General features: G+C 54.8%; 1 pseudogene; it reads left to right on the top strand.

Annotated features, from left to right (window-relative positions):
- The first annotated feature begins 1,839 nt into the window (after positions 1-1,839).
- On the top strand, positions 1,840-18,971 carry LOC131564516 (serine/threonine-protein kinase pim-1-like; annotated as a pseudogene).
- The last annotated feature ends 867 nt before the right edge of the window (positions 18,972-19,838 follow it).

Here is a 19,838-nt window from a genome sequence, read left to right as displayed (position 1 = left end):
TCTCCACCCTGAAGACCCTTGCAAGCCCTGTAACAGGTGACCAACTGGCAGTCATAGCAACTCTCCTAAATAAATTCACTGTAACTGTTATGCCCTCTCTCCACCTCAGGAACCTTAAGAAAGGAGACTCCAGCCTGTACAGCTCTCAGAAACCAGTTGATTTCTCCTGTGACCACACACAGAGCCTCTGTTGCTGTTCCCCTGACCTGATCTCTCCTGCTGATTCAGCTCATACAGAGCCTGTATCATACCTTCTGGAGCATTCTGTGGTTTTCCTCTGAGGTGGAGGATTTTTGCCTCTTCTACATCAAAACCATTCAGATTCACTGCCCAGGCTTTCTGTTGCTGCTACAGAGACAAATCACCCTCAGTGCAATGCACTTAAAACAATTCCCACACTGCAATTTAAACAGACACCTAAGTCCCCTTCTCTTAGAATCTGAAGATGTTTGCCTGTGCTGCAAGGGTCAGTCACACAGAGGCAGGTCAAAGCAGCTTTTCCTCAGACTTTCATACATCATCCTGCTCACATTTTCACACAATGGCAAATTCAGTGTCATTGCCAGTGGGAAAAGCCACAGCCACAAAGCGACCAGATGCTTCACAAACAGATTTCAGAAGACAGTGTAAAACATTCCAGAAGTGTTCCCTGTGGAGACATTGTCCTAGAATAGCTACCACCAGCAGTTTCACTTTGCATAGGCTCACAGCTTTGTGTTTGTGTTGCCTGCTACATTTTAAAGCCTCATTAGTCAAAAGCTAAATTTTGCTACCAGAAGCAGCATAGGCTTAGAGTGCATGGCAGTCTCTACAGCTTCAGTCTCATCCTAGGCTCCTGAAGCCCAGAGCTGCAAGTAGTGATGGCTGGGACTTGTCAGTCCCGTGTGCCCACTTGATAGAACCTATTGTTCACTGCTCTGTAAAGGGGCAGGAAGGAGTAGCGGTTGTTGAAGCAATTGTAACTTAGCAACATGCTCACCTTCTTGGTAGGGGAATCCTCAGCAGGGTCTTTCTCTTTGGTTAGGAGGAAATTTGCCATCTCCATCTGCATAGTGCTGCGTTTGGGAATGTAGCGATCCCCCCTGGCCTTTGTGGGGTAGCTTTGAATTTTGGATCCAGATTTACCTGCATTCACATATGAAAATATTGTCTTACAACTATTTAACAGCCTCTATTAGAGCTTTCACAGGAGCAAACCCAACACTCTTCCACATCACATCCACCAGACCAGTAGGACTCTGAGGTCTCATGCCACCCAGTCACAACTAACTTATATTTTCCTCCCTGCCACCAAGTTGGTTAGGGACAGTGTGGTGCAACTCCTTGGGTCTAGTGCAACAATTCCAGAATCCAGAGATAAAGGGAAGATACAAAAACGCTCACAGGATGTAAAGCTGTCAGCTGACAGTCCTGCCCACACTCGTCCTAGCATACAGCTGTGCCAGCAAGGCTCAGCTGGGCGAACAGCAGCTCTGCCCCTCATGCTGGCAAGGAGGTGGGTGGCTGTCAGGAGCACAGCCCACCTCCTCCTGCCTGAGCAGCAGCCGGTAGGGCAGCGTGGCAGGGAGCCCAGAGCCCCATGGCTACGGACAAGCAGCCTGGGCGAGGCTCCCGCACTCAACCTCTGCCGCCGGTGGCCGGCCCTCACTGGCTGTCGTGGACGGCGTCTTGCTGGAGCTGTGGGAGCGATTGGCCGGCTTCACGGGCAACACGCCGACGGGGCTGGGCCCGGGGCCGCTCTCCTTGGCCTTGCGCTGCCATCGCGCATGCGGCGCGTTCGGGATCAGCGTGTCCAGCTTCAGCAGCCCGTGCAGGTCCGCCTCCAACAGGAACTGCGCCATGGTCCTGCGGGCGGGCGGGGTTAGCCGTGCCCACCGGCCGGGCTGAGCCTACTCCAACAGCCCCGCCGGCCTCCCCACCACCGGACTGTGCAAGCGCTCCGGCCGCTCCTCCCCGCCAACGCACACCCCCACTCTCCCCAGCCGCTCATCGGGACACTCCATCAGCCGATACGCCCTCCCTCCGCTCCTCGGGGCTCCTTGATCAGCCGGCACCTCTTCCAGCCGCTCTTTGGGGCTCCCTCCGATAAGCAACATTCTCCCTTCCCCTGCCCGCCTCACCACAGCCTCCCCGCTCGGGACTGCGCCTCCAGGCCGCCTCTCCGGCCCTGTGGCACGCTCACCTCCGCGCCGCTGCCGCCGCTCGCCCGCCCCGCAGCATTTCAAACGGCGGGCAGACGGGGCCCCGCTTGGCCACTTCACACCCAACGGCCGCGCACTGCCCGGCGACGGCCGCGCGACGCAACGCGATTGGCTGAGCCGCGGGACGGGGCAGAGCGCTCCGCACATGAAGTGAGGGGGCGGGACTGGGGGCGGGACCGGAGGCGGGACCAGGGCGGGGCATTCTTGCTAAGGCGGGGCGGAGCATGTTTCCCTGTGCAGCTGTTTACACATCTCCAGGAAATGTGTCCCAGGAAATATGGAGCTTCAGATGCTTTAGGTTTGCATGGAGGCCTCTGTTAAACTTTGTGTCTCCATTTTGCAGATCTGACTGGTTACCGTCTTACCGAGAAGTTTTCTTGGGACACTTCCAATGTTCCCTCACCCACTAAGTCCTCGCCTCCCCTCCAAAAGAGCTCTCTTTCCTCCAAGCTCAGGAAGAAGCTGCCGCCTGTATGAAGAGTGTTTGAAGAATAGGATTGATGCATTAGGCTTCATAGTTACAGCTGTACATATGTTCTGATCTTTAGATACAGTTCTGAATTAATGTGATTTCATTCTGTCTTTAAGTTTTGATGATGTATTTTGAATTCTATATATTTTATTTTGATGATGAAAAATAGTAAATAAATAAACAAAATTGAAAAAACCAAGAGGAGAATGTGAGACCAGGACCTGCTAGCCTAGAGATTATGGGAGTGCAGCTCACTCGATGTGCCAGTGTCTCACCACATCCTTTCCTCATTGGGCCTCTCCTCTTCCTCTTTGGCCATCTTTTCTTTGTGTCATTTGTGCTGCTCTTTGTTACTTGGCATTACAACAGAGCCACCTGTTGACCTGTGTGGGGGACAATGGATCCAAAAGATCCTGTCTAGTCAAAGGTTTTCTACCTAGGTGTGTTCTGTGCTCACCAAAGGCCTGAGCAAAGAAACCAAGAGAAGTGTGCCCAAATCCCAAAGCTTTGCTCCTTTGCACTCTCCCACAGATCTGGCTCACAGGTGTCTTCAATCACAATTCCATAGGTAAGAAGAGGTCATGTATTTCACTGGGAAAAGATGCACTGCTTTGGCAAAGTCACCCGTATGTATATTTACCCGGGACAGCAGTGCAGCTGTGTTGTTTGCACCTTGTTTGCAGAAGGATGAGTGCCCTGGGAGGCCAATAACAAGTGACAAGGGCTCCTCAAATCTGCACTGCAGCCTGGGTGCCATTCAGCCCAGAGCTAGGGGATCATTTGTTCCCGTGAACCAGTGCTTGCCAGTGGAGTGAATTCCTGCACAGCTGGAAGAAGCAAGTCTGGATTCAGCTCCAGCTGTTGGTGGGCTGCATGATCATTGACAGTGATGCCCTTCCAGAAATTATTCTGCAGTTTCCTTTCATAGTCATTTGAAGCTTTTAAACTTCACATTTCAATTTGCTTTGCCTTAGGGAAAAACACTTCTGGGCCCAGTGCAAACTGTAACCTTTTGGCAGCAAAGTCCTCATGGTTGCCAGCTTCTGATGTTACACAATGTCACCTGGCTGCCTGTGCTTGCTTAGCTCTGGGTCTAGTCCCGGCCTAGTAAAGCCCAGGCAGGGAGGCACATTGCAGAGAAAATTGGTCCATGAGCTTCTGGGGTTACCATCAGCAGCAGAGTCAATGTGCCCTTTGGGGATTCTTCTGGAGACAAATTTAGGGACCTACTCCATGCCACAATATTCTCTTAGATCTTTCTAAAATATCCTAGAAAAGGCTGTGAAACTTCACATCTCCTTGCACAGCCACTGTTTGAAGAGGGGCATTTCTGTCCATCCTCAAAGTCATTGCTCTTGCACACCAGAAACATGAACATCCACCAAAAGGAATGATGCATGGTCCTGCTGCTGCTGCTGCTGCAGAGCACTGGGCAGTGCAGACCTGGGTGTTACCAATATGAGCACTTAATGAGCATTTCATGCCCCTTCAAGCAACCCAGATCTCAGGGATTTTTGTTTCAAAGCAGCCACTGCACCATCTCTAGGGAAGAACAGGAACTGGGAAACAGCGACTGCCAGCCTTGCAGGGGTGTGAGAGAAAACCTGAAGTGTCTGCATCAAAAGATGAATGGGAAGAGAGTAATGGCCAAAGCAAATGCTTCGTTAGGATAGCAGGAGCAGTTCTTTACTGCATGCTTGCATGAAGATCATTTGGGATCTCCTTTTTGTGTCTCATGCAGAAAAGGAGCTCTTAACAATACCACGCTACTTAAACCACATTGGGATGCAGCTCTGTAGTGGTTCACAATGAAGCAGACAGCCTGCTTTGTCACTGCCAGCCCTGCGGAGCCTGCGAGGGACTGTAGTGTATCCCATGCCTGTTTTGCCTCCAAGCAGAGCTTGGTTTTCCTTATTAGTGTGGAGTAAATACAAGAGTAATAAAATGGGCAATTAAACTGGCCACTTGGGAGGATATGCTCATGCTTTGGCATGTCAGTCCTGTACCTCATGCACCCAAGGCTTGTTACTCATCATGAAATATTTTAACAAAGAAGCCTCAGCTCTCATGTTACATCTGAATAAAACTGCATCAGATCATCAAGAATTCTGCTGTCAGGAACAAGACAAGAGCCTTCCGACACTCACTTGCAGCTGTCCTGGATTGCTGCAGCCCTTTGTGCAAAGCTGCTGCAGACAGAGTGTTTGGAGTTGGTTTGGGCCTTTATGAAAGATCTGTGGAGCAGTGTGCAGGGCTCTCCTGGCAGGAAACTGTTTGTCCAAGCCCAGGGACACGGTGCCGGCAGGAGCGGAGCGGCCCCGCTCCCAGCCCGAGAGTCTGTGAGCTGAGCCACGCCGGGGAGACAAGGCAGCGAGGGGCTCCAGCCCAGCTGCTTCACTGCCCTGCCCGCCCCATGGAGCTCTGCCGTGGGAGAAAGCCGACGCCGGTGAAGCCCCCAAGCTCCATCAGCTGCTGGAACTGCTCCGTGACAGCTCCTGTTCTTCCGAGAGAGACCCCGGCGCCTTCTTGGAACGCGTGTCATGGGGGGATTCTGTTTGTTATAAACTGTTGGGGGTTTTCCACTTCCATCCATTAGTAGTAAGTTCCTATTGCTGGAAAGGAATTGTTGGAACACTTTAGAGGAGACGACTTATTGCACAATATCCTGTTTGAAGTTGTCTCAAACTGTATGAGACAGATGGCTTCACACAGGAGCATCCCCAAGGCTGCTGAGGGGAAGGCACAGAGGAAGACAAACCCAGTACTTCTGAGGAAACTCCTTGACACAAACCCAACCTGAGCTGTCAAACAGCAGACCTGATGTTTCGAGACATGGGCCAAAGGGGAAACTTTTCAGTGTGTTTGGTCCAGGCTGGGCTATGCTCGAGGCAAAGGTGTGTCAGTGTGTTGGATAACACTCGTTTCTTGACCTAGAGATGGGGACACTGAGAGGTGTTTTAAAAACTTTTATTCCATATTCAGTCTCAGGAGAAGGGTGAGACAATACAGATGTTATAATTCATGCCATCACAATCAGAAGCCAACTACTTCCTAATTATAATACATTATAAGCGTTTCTTTCAGCCTTTTGCCATGCCATGTTGTAGATGCCTTAAAGCCAATGATTTAAAAATACTCTTTGTGGGTCCCACTACAATGCATCTTTCATAGCTCTGTTTTTCCAAAATCTTATTTGCAAGGCCATCTTTTGAAACTTTTTTCCAGCTGCATTCCTCTCTCAACAGTATCTGTCCTATTCCATGGAAATTTTTAAGTTACCATTTCTTGTCTCAAGATTTATATACTGATTCATACTTTCTGGGCCTTCTATTAGGCCCTAAAAACTTTCTACAAACCCATTTCCCACATCAGTGCACTTGGCTCCTTCTCTCCTCATTGTGCCTGGCAAGCACAGGAGCCCAGAGCTCCTGCAGAACCCATCCCAGCACTCAGTGGGAGCAAACTTGTGTCCAGTCCTCACCTGGAGCTGTGGTGCCCAGCATTCCACCACATTGGAATGAGGAACTGTTCCTGCTCTTTCAGAAGGAGCTAAGGAGCTTTGGCCTTCAGATCAATTGTCTGCAGGCTCCTGCAGTGCCTGGTGCTGCTCCCTTGCCAGCGGCACCCCAGGCCAGGGGGGCACATCTGGGCTGCTGTGTCTGGCTCTGGGGCTCCCTGTTCTGGGCAGTGAGGAGGAGCTGCAGAGGCTCTGCAGGACTGACAGGATGGGCTTTGGGGCTGGCAGGAGAAGCTGAGGGACCTGGGCTGCTGGAGCTTCTGAAGAGGCCCAGGGCTCGTCCTGCAACTGCTCCAAGGGTGGTTTCAGAGAGCCCCAGAATCAGCAAGGGTGGAACAGGCCATGGAGATCATCAAGTCCAACCTGTGCCCTGACACTGTCCTGTCTCCCCTAGGCCTCCTCTCCTCCAGGATAAACAAGCCCAGCAGCTCCCTCAGCCACTCCTCAAAGCTCTTGTGCTCCAGACCCCTCTCCAGCCTTGTTGCCTTTCTCTGGACACCCTCCAGCCCCTCCATGTCCTTCCTAAATTGGGGGGCCCAGAAGTGGACACAGCACTTGAGGTGCTGCCCAAGCAGTGCTGAGCACAGGGGAAGAATCCCTGCCCTGCCCCTGCTGGCCACACCATTCCTGATCCAGGCTAGGAGCCATTGGCCTCCTTGGCCACCTGGGCACACTGCTGGCTCCTGTCCAGCCTGCTGTCCATCAGTCCCTTCAGGTTCCCTTTCTGCCTGGCTGCTGTCCAGCCACTCTGGCACCTTGTTGAGGGAGGGAGGCAGGGAGGGAATGGGTCCAGATCCAATCCTTCCTGAAATGTGGTGTTTGCTGGCACTGCCAGTTCCCACATCTTGGTATTTCCCTATTCTGGCACAGCCCAAGTGCAGCAACTTGCTGGCAAACAAAGCCAAAACGAAGCAAAGACCTGGTACCTACAGCAACCCGATCTCGGGTTTGCTGACACCGCCAGTACCCAGATCAGGAATGGTTCAGATGCCTGCACAGCCTAATTCCAGCAATTTGCTGGCACAGAAAATAAGCATCTGGAAATTTCTCAGTGCCAGCACAAACCAAATGCAGCAATTTTCTGGCAAAAAAAGCCAGAACCCAGCAGCTTCCCAGTGCTGCCACCAGCACCGCCAAGATGCAGAGTTGTTCAGGTTCCTGCGCAGCATCATTCCAGCAATTTGCTGGCACTAGAAGTTCACATCTGGCAATTTCCTGGTGCTGCCACATTCCTCACCCAGACCTGGTGTGCGCTGGCACTGCCAGTGCCCACATCTGGCAATTTCCCTATTCTGGCACAGCCCAAGTGCAGCAATTTGCTGGCACAGAAATCCAAAACCTGTGGCAGCTTCCTGCTACTGGCTCTGGCACCACCCCCACATCTTGTGTTTCATGTAACTAGAACCAAGATTTGGAAATTTCTCAGGGCCAGCAGAGCCCAAATCTGGCAGATTTCTGTCGCTGGCAATGACACCACCCGGATCTGGTGTTGGCTGGCAGCGCCAGCGCCCAGATCTGAAAACTTCCTGGTGCTGGCACAGCCCAAGTCCAGCGATTTGCTGGCACAGACAGCCAAAGTTTGGAAATTTGCAGGTTCTGGCACCAGCACCATCCAGCTCTGGTGTTTGCTGGACCGCCAGTGCCCAGATGTGGAAATTTCCCGGTGCCTTCACAGCCCAGCTCTAGCAATTTGGTTTTAGCTAGCTTAGGAAGAGAAGTTCCTTTTTCTGTGGAGGAACTGTGACTTTCCTTTTTCTTGGAACTGTTTACACCTGCTCTGGACTGAAAACCCAGACAAACACCGGCAGCAGCTCACACCTGTGGCCCCCCGAGCTCTGGGACGCTGCATTCCAGCACCAGAGGGACTTAGAAGAGACCGAGGCAGCCAACTACAACCCACAAAAAGGACTTCCTGAATTTGCCATCTCTTCAGCACTGTCCGAGACTTTATTTAATATTATTCATTTTTCATGCTTGTGAATACTTTACTTGTTAAATAAACTGGGGTTTTTTTCTCACTTTTCTCAAGTGAAGTCTTTTCCTGAACTAGTAGGGGCAGGGGCCGCTTGAATTCGCTTTCTAGGTGGACCCCTTTTGGAGGTTTCCTCCCCAAATTTGCCCTAAGCAAGCACAAACAGTCACCATGAAAATTTCACCAGTGGCATCATTTCCTGGTGGCAAATCTTGCGACAGAAGCTTGACCTTGTTCTCCATGAGAGATTCTTGGGAAGAGCAGACAGGAGAAGATTCCTGGAAAACAGAAACAGCTTTCCAGAAGTGAAATGAAAACGAAAGAAACAATCCAAGATGTTTTCCTCTCTTTATTTCTGCGCTCCCCTTTTCCGTGTTGGGGCAGACGCAGGGGCCGTCCCGGGGGCGCGTGGGGCTCGGACGTGGGGCTTGTGGGGCCAGCGGGGAACAGGCACAGGGACCGACGGCCGAAATATCGGGAACTTGGGGGTAAAGATTGGGAAAAGCAACTCGGGACCCCCACAATGGCCCAATTCCCCCCCAGGATTCACCTGCCAGCCCTCAAATCCCCCACATTCACCTCAAAATCCCTCCCATCTCCCCAGATCCCATCCAGGACCCCCACGACCCCTCACGGACCCCCCCAAAACCTCACCCGGGAGCCCCAAACCCCCCCCAGTTCCCCCCAAAACCCCCCAAAAAGCCTCAACTACCCCCAAAATCGCCTCAGGACCCCTCCAGCCTCGGCTACCATCCCCAAATCCCCCCCAATTCCCCACAAATTCCCCCCCGGACGCCTCCACCCTGGCCCGGCTGCTCCCGCTGCTGCGCCCCCCCTCCCCCTCCCCCTCCCCCGCCGCCTCTGCCGCGCTTGGCTCGGCGCCGCTTATGAGAGCCCAGAAACCACCCAAATCCCCCCCAAAACCGGCCTCGGAGCCCCAAAATCCCCCCCAATTGCCCCGGAGTCCCCGCAAATCCCCCCAAAATCCCCTCCGGACACCTCCGCCCCGGCCCGGCCGCTCCCGCCGCCGCTGCCCCCCCGCCCCCTTCCCGCCGCCGCCTATGCCGCGCTCGGTTCGGCCGCGCTCGATGCGAGTCCAGAAACGGCCCCGATTCACCCCAAAACCGGCCTGGCAGCCCCCCGATCCCCCCAGCAGCCCCAAAAGCCCCCCGATTCCCCCCAAACCCCCCCGCGGACACCCCCAACCTGAGCCGGGCCGATCCCGCCGCCACCATTGCCGCGCCCGGAAGCCCTGAGCATTTTGGCGGGAAACATCCGGGGCATTTTGGCGGGAAATTCCCGGAACTCCGGCCCGAAAAGTCGGGGCTTTTGGGCTTCAATCCCCCCCGTTCTGGGCATGGATTTGGGTGCGGATTTTGGGGGTGAAAACCCGGGAATGTTGGGCTTGAAAATCGCGACTCTGGAGGTTCCAGACCGGGACCTTTGGGTCCTGGAAGGGGAAAAAAATCGGGGAAGATTTGGGGTTCAAAATCGGATTGTTTGGGGTTGAAGCCCGGCATTTCTGGGCTTCAAAACCCGAATCTTTTAGGGATGGATCTCCGGATTTTTGGGGTAAAATCCTGCATTTGTAGGGCCTGAGAAAGGGGGGGAAATGGGAATTTTGGGTCCTTGCAGGGAGAAAATCTTGGAGTGTTTAGGGCTCCAACCGGCATTTTTGGGGTTAAAAATTGGGAATTTCTTTCTGCCTGGCTTTCAGGCTTTCTGTTTTACCTTTTCTTTCCTTGTTGAGCTGCGATGGCCACAAGTTCAGCTCAGCATCCCTCCGGGACTGTCCAAATGCCTCCAAGTGCCCCAAAAACCCACTCGGGAGCCCCAAAATGCCCCCAGGTCATCCCAGCATTCATCTCGGAGCCCCTAAAATGCCCCCGTTTCCCCCAAAACCAGCTCAGCTGCCCCCAAATCCCCTGCGGACTCCTGCGACCAGGCCCGGCTCCTCTGTCGACGGGAGCCCCGAACCGGCCCCAGCTGACCCCAAACCCCACCCGGGAGGGAGCCCCAGGTGCCACCCGCACGCCCCAAATCCCAGCTGTGCACCCCAAACCCCACCGAGGCCCCGCACGGTTGGATTGGGTTTTGTTCCATTTTATTGGATTTTCTCTCTCCCGCACCCGCCCGGGCCAGCAAGGGAGAGCCCCAGGGCCGGCCCGGGCACGGGGACGGGTGAGGGCCGTGAACGGCCGGGCGGGATCGGGAAAAAGAACCGGGCACGGCCGGGCGGGATCGGGAAAAAGAACCGGGCATGGCCGGGAGTGATCAGGGCGAAGAACCGGGCACGGCCGGGCGGGATCGGGGCAAAGAACCGGGCACGGCCGGGCGGGATCGGGGAAAAGAACCGGTCACGGCCGGGGATCCCCGGGGAGAATATCGGGGGGGAATCCGAGACACGGTGGGGAAACATTGGGGAAAAATGGGGAAATTTAGGGACAGGCGGCCCCAGGTAGAGTTGGGGTAAGGGTTGGGGTTGGGGTTAGGGTTGGGGTTGGGGTTGGGGTTAGGGTTAGGGTTAGGGTTGGGGTTAGGGTTGGGGTTGGGGTTAGGGTTGGGGTTAGGGTTGGGGTTAGGGTTAGGGTTGGGGTTAGGATTAGAGTTAGGGTTAGTTTTGAATTAATGTGTTTTGATTCTGTCTTTAAGTTCTGATGACATTTTTTTTTAATTCTATATATTTTATTTCGATGATGAAAAATAGTAAATAAATAAACACAATTGAAAAAACCAAAAGGAGAATGTGAGACCAGGACCTGCTAGCCTAGAGATTATGGCAGTGCAGCTCACTCGATGTGCCAGGGTCTCACCACATCCTTTCCTCATTGGGCCTCTCCTCTTCCTCTTTGGCCATGTTTTCTTTGTGTCATTTGTGCTGCTCTTTGTTACTTGGCATTACAACAGGGCCACACATTGACATGTTTGGGGGACAATGGATCCAAAAGATCCTGTCTAGTCAAAGGTTTTCTACCTAGGTGTGTTCTGTGCTCACCAAAGGCCTGAGCAAAGAAACCAAGAGAAGTGTGCCCAAATCCCAAAGCTTTGCTCCTTTGCAATCTCCCACAGATCTGGCTCACAGGTGTCTTCAATCACAATTCCATAGGTAAGAAGAGGTCATGTATTTCACTGGGAAATGATGCACTGCTTTGGCAAAGTTCACCTGTATGTATATTTACCCGGGACAGCAGTGCAGCTGTGTTGTTTGCACCTTGTTTGCAGAAGATCATTTGGGATCTCCTTTTTGTGTCTTGTGCAGAAAAGGAGCTCTTAATAATACCACGCTACTTAAACCACATTGGGATGCAGCTCTGTAGTGGTTCACAATGAAGCAGACTGCCTGCTTTGTCACTGCCAGCCCTGCTGAGCCTGCGAGGGACCGTAGTGTATCCCATGCCTGTTTTGCCTCCAAGCAGAGCTTGGTTTTCCTTATTAGTGTGGAGTAAATACAAGAGTAATAAAATGGGCAATTAAACTGGCCACTTGGGAGGATATGCTCATGCTTTGGCATGTCAGTCCTGTACCTCATGCACCCAAGGCTTGTTACTCATCATGAAATATTTTAACAAAGAAGCCTCAGCTCTCATGTTACATCTGAATAAAACTGCATCAGATCATCAAGAATTCTGCTGTCAGGAACAAGACAAGAGCCTTCCGACACTCACTTGCAGCTGTCCCGGATTGCTGCAGCCCTTTGTGCAAAGCTGCTGCAGACAGAGTGTTTGGAGTTGGTTTGGGCCTTTATGAAAGATCTGTGGAGCAGTGTGCAGGGCTCTCCTGGCAGGAAACTGTTTGTCCAAGCCCAGGGACACGGTGCCGGCAGGAGCGGAGCGGCCCCGCTCCCAGCCCGAGAGTCTGTGAGCTGAGCCACGCCGGGGAGACAAGGCAGCGAGGGGCTCCAGCCCAGCTGCTTCACTGCCCTGCCCGCCCCATGGAGCTCTGCCGTGGGAGAAAGCCGACGCCGGATGAGTCCCCGAGCCTCCATCAGCTGCTGGAACTGCTCCGTGACAGCTCCTGTTCTTCCGAGAGAGACCCCGGCGCCTTCTTGGAACGCGTGTCATGGGGGGATTCTGTTTGATAATTAAACTGTTGGGGGTTTCCACTTTCATCTATTAGGAATAATTTCCTATTGCTGGAAAGGGATTGTTGGCACACTTTAGAGGAGACTACTTATTGCACAATAGCCTGTTTGAAGTTGTCTCAAACTGTGTGAGACAGATGGCTTCACACAGGAGCATCCCCAAGGCTGCTGAGGGGAAGGCACAGAGGAAGACAAACCCAGTACTTCTGAGGGAACTCCTTGACACAAACCCAACCTGAGCTGTCAAACAGCAGACCTGATATTTCGAGACATGGGCCAAAGGGGAAACCTTTCAGCGTGTTTGGTCCAGGCTGGGCTATGCTCGAGGCAAAGGTGTGTCAGCATGTTGGATAATACTCTTTTCTTGACCTAGAGATGGGGCAACTGAGAGGTGTTTTAAAAACTTTTATTCAATCTTCAGTCTTATGAGAAGGGTGAGACAATACAGATGTTATAATTCACGCCATCACAATCAGAAGCCAGCTACTTCCTAATTATAATACATTATAAGCGTTTCTTGGTCTTTCAGCCTTTTGCCATGCCATGTTGTAGATGCCTTAAAGCCAATGATTTAAAAATACTCTTTGTGGGTCCCACTACAATGCATCTTTCATAGCTCTGTTTTTCCAAAATCTTATTTGCAAGGCCATCTTTTGAAACTTTTTTCCAGCTGCATTCCTCTCTCAACAGTATCTGTCCTATTCCATGGAAATTTTTAAGTTACCATTTCTTGTCTCAAGATTTATATACTGATTCATACTTTCTGGGCCTTCTATTAGGCCCTAAAAACTTTCTACAAACCTATTTCCCACATCAGTGCACTTGGCTCCTTCTCTCCTCATTGTGCCTGGCAAGCACAGGAGCCCAGAGCTCCTGCAGAACCCATCACAGCACTCAGTGGGAGCAAACTTGTGTCCAGTCCTCACCTGGAGCTGTGGTGCCCAGCATTCCACCACTCTGGAATGAGGAACTGTTCCTGCTCTTTCAGAAGGAGCTAAGGAGCTTTGGCCTTCAGATCAATTGTCTGCAGGCTCCTGCAGTGCCTGGTGCTGCTCCCTTGCCAGCGGCACCCCAGGCCAGGGGGGCACATCTGGGCTGCTGTGTCTGGCTCTGGGGCTCCCTGTTCTGGGCAGTGAGGAGGAGCTGCAGAGGCTCTGCAGGACTGACAGGATGGGCTTTGGGGCTGGCAGGAGAAGCTGAGGGACCTGGGCTGCTGGAGCTTCTGAACAGGAGGCCCAGGGCTCGTCCTGCAACTGCTCCAAGGGTGGTTTCAGAGAGCCCCAGAATCAGCAAGGGTGGAACAGGCCATGGAGATCATCAAGTCCACCCTGTGCCCTGACACTGTCCTGTCTCCCCTGGGCCTCCTCTCCTCCAGGATAAACAAGCCCAGCAGCTCCCTCAGCCACTCCTCAAAGCTCTTGTGCTCCAGACCCCTCTCCAGCCTTGTTGCCTTTCTCTGGACACCCTCCAGCCCCTCCATGTCCTTCCTGAATTGGGGGGCCCAGAACTGCAAACAGCACTCAAGGTGCTGCCCAAGCAGTGCTGAGCACAGGGGAAGAATCCCTGCCCTGCCCCTGCTGGCCACACCATTCCTGATCCAGGCCAGGAGCCACTGGCCTGCTTGGCCACCTGGGCACACTGCTGGCTCATGTCCAGCCTGCTGTCCATCAGTCCCTGCAGGTCCCTTTCTGACTGGCTGCTCTCCAGCCCTTCTGGCGCCTTGTTGAGGGAGGGAGGCAGGGAGGGAATGGGTCCAGATCCAGTCCTTCCTGAAATGTGGTGTTTGCTGGCACTGCCAGTTCCCAGATTTTGATATTTCCCCATTCTGACAGAGCCCAAGTCCAGCAATTTGCTGGCAAAGAATGTCAAAACCAAGCAAAGACCTGGTACCTACAGCAACCCGATCTCGGGTTTGCTGACACCGCCAGTACCCAGATCGGGAATGTTCCAGAGGCCTGCACAGCCTAATTCCAGCAGTTTTCTGACACAGAAAATTAGCATCTGGGAATTTCTCAGTGCCAGCAAAACCTAAATGCAGCAATTTTCTGGCAAAGAAAGCCAGAACCCAGCAGCTTCCCAGTGCTGCCACCAGCACCACCCAGGTCTGGTGTTTGCTGTGCATGTGCCCAGATCTGGAAATTTCCCAGTCCAGGCACAGTCCAAGTCCAGCAATTTGCTGGCACAGAAAGCCAAAACCCGGCAATCTCCTGATGCCAATACAGGCACCCAGACCTGGTGTTTGCTGCCACTGCCAGTGCTCAGATCTGGATAGTTCCCTGTTCTGGCAGAGCCAAGTCCAGCAATTTTCTGGTAAAGAAAGCCACAATCTGGCAATTCCCTTCTACCGTCATTGGCAATGCCAAGATCCGGTGTTTGCTGGCACCACCAGTGCCCAGATGCGGGAATTTCCCGGTGCCAGCACAGCCCAAGTCTTGTAATTTTCTGGCAAAGAAAGCCAAAACCAAGGAAAGACCTGGTACCTACAGCAACTCAATCTTGTGTTTGCTGACACCACAAGTGCCCAGATCCAGAATTTTTCAGGTTCCTGCACAGCATAATTTCAGCAATATGCTGGCACTGAAAGTTCACATTTGGCAATTTCCTGGTGCTGGTACATTCCCCACCCAGATCTGGTGTACGCTGGCACTGCCAGTGCCCACATCTGGCAATTTCCCTGTTCCAGCACCACCCATGTCCAGCAATTTGCTGGCAAAGAAAGCTAAAACCTGGCAATTTCCCCTTGCCAGCACCGCCCAATCTGGAGTTTGCTGGCAGCAGGATCCCAAGAAAGAAGGAAGGAAAGAAGGAAAGAAAAGAGGAAGGCATCCAGATACAGTCCTTCCTGGAGCCTGGAGCCTGAAATGGGCTGTTTGCTGGCACTGCCAGTGCCCAGATCTGGCAATTTCCCTATTCTGGCACAGCCCAAGTGCAGCAATTTGCTGGCACAGAAATCCAAAACCTGTGGCAGCTTCCTGCTACTGGCTCTGGCACCACCCCCACATCTTGTGTTTCATGTAACTAGAACCAAGATTTGGAAATTTCTCAGGGCCAGCAGAGCCCAAATCTGGCAGATTTCTGTCACTGGCAATGACACCACCCAGATCTGGTGTTTGATTGCAGCGCCAGCGCCCAGATCTGAAAACTTCCTGGTGCTGGCACAGCCCAAGTCCATGGATTAGCTGACACAGAAGGCCAAAATTTGTAAATCTGCAGGTTCTGGCTCCAGCACCATCCAGCTCTGGTGTTTGCTGGGACTGCCAGTGCCCAGATTTGGAAATTTCCCGATGCCTTCAAAGCCCAGGTCTAGCAATTTGGTTTTAGCCACCTTAGGAAAGAAGTTCCTTGGACTGTGACTTTGCTTTTTCTTGGAACTGTTTACATCTGCTCTGGACTGAAAATCCAGACAAACACCAGCAGCTCACACCTGTGGCCCCCCGAGCTCTGGGACGCTGCATTCCAGCTCCAGAGGGACTTAGAAGAGACCGAGGCAGCCAACTACCCACAAAAAGGACTTTCTGAATGTGCCATCTCTTCACTACTGTGAGAAGTTTGATTTAATATTATTCATTTTTCATGCTTGTGAATACTTTACTTGTTAAATAAACTGGGGTTTTTTTCTCACTTTTCTCAAGTGAAGTCTTTCCCTGAACTAGTAGGAGTAGGGGCTGCTTGAACTTGCTTTCTAGACGGACCCATTTTGGAGGTTTCCTCCCAAAATTTGCCCCAAACCAGCACAAACAGTCAAAATGAAAATTTCACCAGTGGCATAATTTCCTGGTGGCAAATCTTGCGACAGAAGCTTGACCTTGTTCTCCATGAGAGATTCTTGGGAAGAGCAGACAGGAGAAGATTCCTGGAAAACTGAAACAGCTTTCCAGATGTGAAATGAAAATGAAATAAACAATCCAAGGTGTTTTCCTCTATTTATTTCTATGCTCCCCTTTTCCATGTTGCACTGCTTCTCCATCCCAGTAATTCCAGATGCACCTCACCTCTAAGATTGGTGACTTAGTGATTTTTAGACACTCTAAAATACCATGAGGCACACACAGTTTTCCTTCCCCTGTTTTTACTGGAAAGCAACACTGGAGGTCTAAGTGCAGTGCTGGGGTCAGGTAGGAATCCTACCCCAAGGGAAGGTGGCCCGACAGTGTTTGACCCTCAGCAAGGACAATGCACAGCAGCAGGCGAGGGGATCACTGTGCCAGCGTGCAGGAGTCAGGGCTCTGCATCCGGGCTCAAGGCTGCAAAGTTCCCGTGTTTGGGCAGACGGAGGGGCTGTCCCCGGGGCGCGCGGGGCTCGAACGTGGGGCTCGTGGGGCGAGCGGGGAACGGACACGGGGACGAACGGCCCCGGTGCCTCAGTTGCAGCGGCGGCAGCAGCAGCAGCAGCGGCAGCAGTAGAGGCGGCAGCACCAAAACAGATACGTCTGAACAGTCTTTCTCCTTTGCTTTCTCTTTCTCTCTTTCTTTCTGTTTCTCTCCCTTTCCTGCTGTCGGGCACCCTTCTCTCGGTGTCCGTTTCCCAGCGTCCCTCTCCTCTCCCCGCCTCCCTCTCCCCTGCCGGGCCGGGCCATGGCCCCGGCCCGCCCCCGGCCCCGGGCGGGGCTGCCCCGTGCCCGGCCCCGGCCGTCCCGCCGCGGTCTCGCCTCCGCCCGGCTCTGGCCCTACTGGCGGTGGCGCTGCTGGGCGGGCATCAGTGCCTGGGGCGGGGGCGGCATCGCCGCCCTTTGCCTCCGCCTGGCCCGAGCCCGGCCCCGGACCCGACGCAGGGTCCAGTCCCGACCCCGGTCCCGGCCCCGGCTCCTCCCGGGGCCCGCGGAGGACGAGCGGCCGCCTCCGCTGCGGCTTCCCCGGCCCGAGCTCCGCCGCTCGGCAGCGCGGCCGCCGGCCCCAAGCCACCGGGGCCTGGGGCGGGTGGGGATGCCGGGCCCGGGGCGGGTGAGGGGCGCTCGGGGGCCGTGGCTGGCCCCAGGCCGAGCGCTGACAGCCGCGTCCCGCCCGCAGGGACAGCGCAGGAGACCCTACAGGAGCGGTACCGGCTGGGATCGCTGCTGGGGCGCGGCGGCTTCGGCAGCGTCTTTGCGGCCACGCGGCTCTCGGACGGCGCCCCGGTGAGCGGCGGGGCCGGCGGCGGGCGCAGGCAGAGGGGATGGAGGAGGAGGAGGATGGGTCTGGGCATGGCGGGCGGCGAGCTCACCCCGCTGCTCTCCCTCGCTCGCAGGTGGCCATCAAACGCGTGCCGCGGGATCGCATCCGGCACTGGGGCGAGCTGGTGAGTGAGCGGAGCCAGCGGCAGCAGCCGGGCCGTGCCGGGCGGCGAGGAGCCGGGGCCCGGCAGGGTGGGAGCCGCCAGGAGCCCTGCGGGGAGAGCGGGCATGGGGCCAGCACAGGGCGCAGAGCATCCCGGCCTGGCTGAGGGCTTCCCCAGGCCTGGCACGGCCTCGGCCCGACTGACGGCATTGCGCTCCTCCCGCAGCCCGACGGCACCAGCGCACCCCTGGAGATCGTGCTGCTGGCCAAGGTGTCCCATGGCTGTGGCGGTGTCATTCAGCTCCTGGAGTGGCTTGAGCTCCCCGACAGCTTCCTGCTGGTGCTGGAGCGTCCGGAGCGGTGCCAGGAGCTCTCAGGTTTCCTTGCAGAGCGGGGGTTCCTGCCGGAGGAGGAGGCGCGGGGGCTGTTCCGCCAGGTGCTGGAGGCCGTGCGGCACTGCACCAGCTGCGGGGTCCTGCACCGGGACATTAAGCCCGAGAATGTCCTGCTCGACCTGGCCAGCGGGCAGCTGAAACTCATCGACTTTGGCTGTGGCGCCTTCCTCCAAGACACAGCCTACACCCAATTTGCAGGTGAGCCCTCGCAGGGGGTGCTCCTGGGCATCTCGTGGCCCAGCCTGGGTGCAGCACTGGGATGGGATTGATGCTAGAGCCGAGTTGTTCTGGGTGGGAGGGAGAGTGGGTTTTCTCCACCACTGGGTGGGTTTTTCCCTTGTGTGTCATGGTTGGGCCTTCCTTGGGTTTCTTCTGCCCTCTTCCAAGACCAGTGGCTTCTTTTCCATCCCCAAGTTTGTGCACAAGTCCCAGGTGCTGGCAAGAGGGCAGCGCTCACCCCGTGTGCCTCTGGGGCAGCCCCCACATGCCCAGGGATGCTGGGGCCGGGCTCTGGGAGCAGCAGCAGCCCCCTGCTGAGCTGTGTCTGTGTTCCACAGGAACCCTGTCCTAGAGCCCACCAGAGTGGATCCAGCACCAACGCTACCACGGCAAGGCAGCCACGATCTGGTCCCTGGGCCTCCTGCTGTGCCACCTGGTCATGGGGAAGCACCCGTTCAGGAGGCGCCAGGAGATCATCCGGGGGCGGATCTTGTTCCCACGATGGCTCTCTCAAGGTGGATCCTCATCTCTGGGCACGGGGGGAATATCAGTGCTGGGAGACAGCAGCGGGCTCATGGGCAAACCACTCTGACAGGTGCTGAGCAGGCACATGTTCTGCTCTCCTGCTGTCCTCCAAACAGAGCATCCATGGGGAAGTTTAGGCCCAGCTCTGGGCACAACCAGCATGACCTGGGCATGGGAACAGGAGGGCAACTTCTCCAACTGACTGGTGGTTTCTGGTTTCTCACCCCAGCGTGCCAAGATGTCATTAAGAGATGTTTGTCCATGCAGCCTTCGGACAGGCCATCCTTAGAAGATCTTTTCTGTCATCCTTGGGTGAAGGGTGTTCCTCTGCCCTAGAAGACTGAAGAGATCCACGTGCACAGTTGGATCCAGGGGCCTGGCAGGTACCAGCTCCATGCATCTCTTGGCAATCAGTGGCAAAGCAAACCAGGCTGGTTTTGTCCTGCCTGTAGCTCTGAGCAGGGGTCAGCAGAAGTGAACACGCAGCTCTTGGGCTGGAGCTGAGCTGGAGACCTGGTGTTGCAAGCACTGGTGGCCACCATCCCCCTGGTTTTGTTTGTCCTGTTCATGGATGGCTGGGGCCCTGGGCAGAGCCCTGACAGCCTGGTCTGGCCCCAGGAAAGGAGAAGGAGCCCCTGGAGAAGCTGTTTCAGGTGGGGCTGCTGCTGGAGACACCGAGGACAACCTCAAAGATGACAATCTCTTCCCAGTCTGGCCAGCTGAAGATGATGGACTTGGATTCTGGCACCTTCTTCAAAGCCAGGCTCCAGGCCCAATTTGCAGGTGAGTCCACAGGCAGGGGGATGCTCCCAGATCTGGGCATGGCACGGCCGGGCACCAAAGGTTCCCCCTTTCCTGGGGCAGATGCAATGAATTCTTCAGTCGGCTGCCCAGATGCTTTTTCACTCTAGGCAGCTGCTGAGGGCTGGATGTGCCCTGGCTGGCTGCAGGCTGGGCACATGTGCTGCCCTCCTCCTCTGCTGCCAAAGGCAGCAGGGATGGGCAGCTCTGGGCACAGCTCTGGGCACAGCCAGCATGGCCTGGGCACCACAGGCCTTGGCACGAGGGCACAGGAGCCCTCAGCTGACGGGCGGTTTCTGCTTTCTCTCCTTGCAGCTGGGCTCTGCGGGTGCTGAGGCTGCTCTGGGCTCTGCCAGGGCTCTGCTGGGCTCAGCCCTGGGCCCAGCTGGGCTGGCTCTGCCC

This window comes from Ammospiza caudacuta, chromosome 15, assembly GCF_027887145.1.
Source record: "Ammospiza caudacuta isolate bAmmCau1 chromosome 15, bAmmCau1.pri, whole genome shotgun sequence".
NCBI lineage: Eukaryota > Metazoa > Chordata > Aves > Passeriformes > Passerellidae > Ammospiza > Ammospiza caudacuta.
Note: the sequence above shows the minus strand (reverse complement) of the source record. Positions and strands in the feature narration are given on the sequence as shown.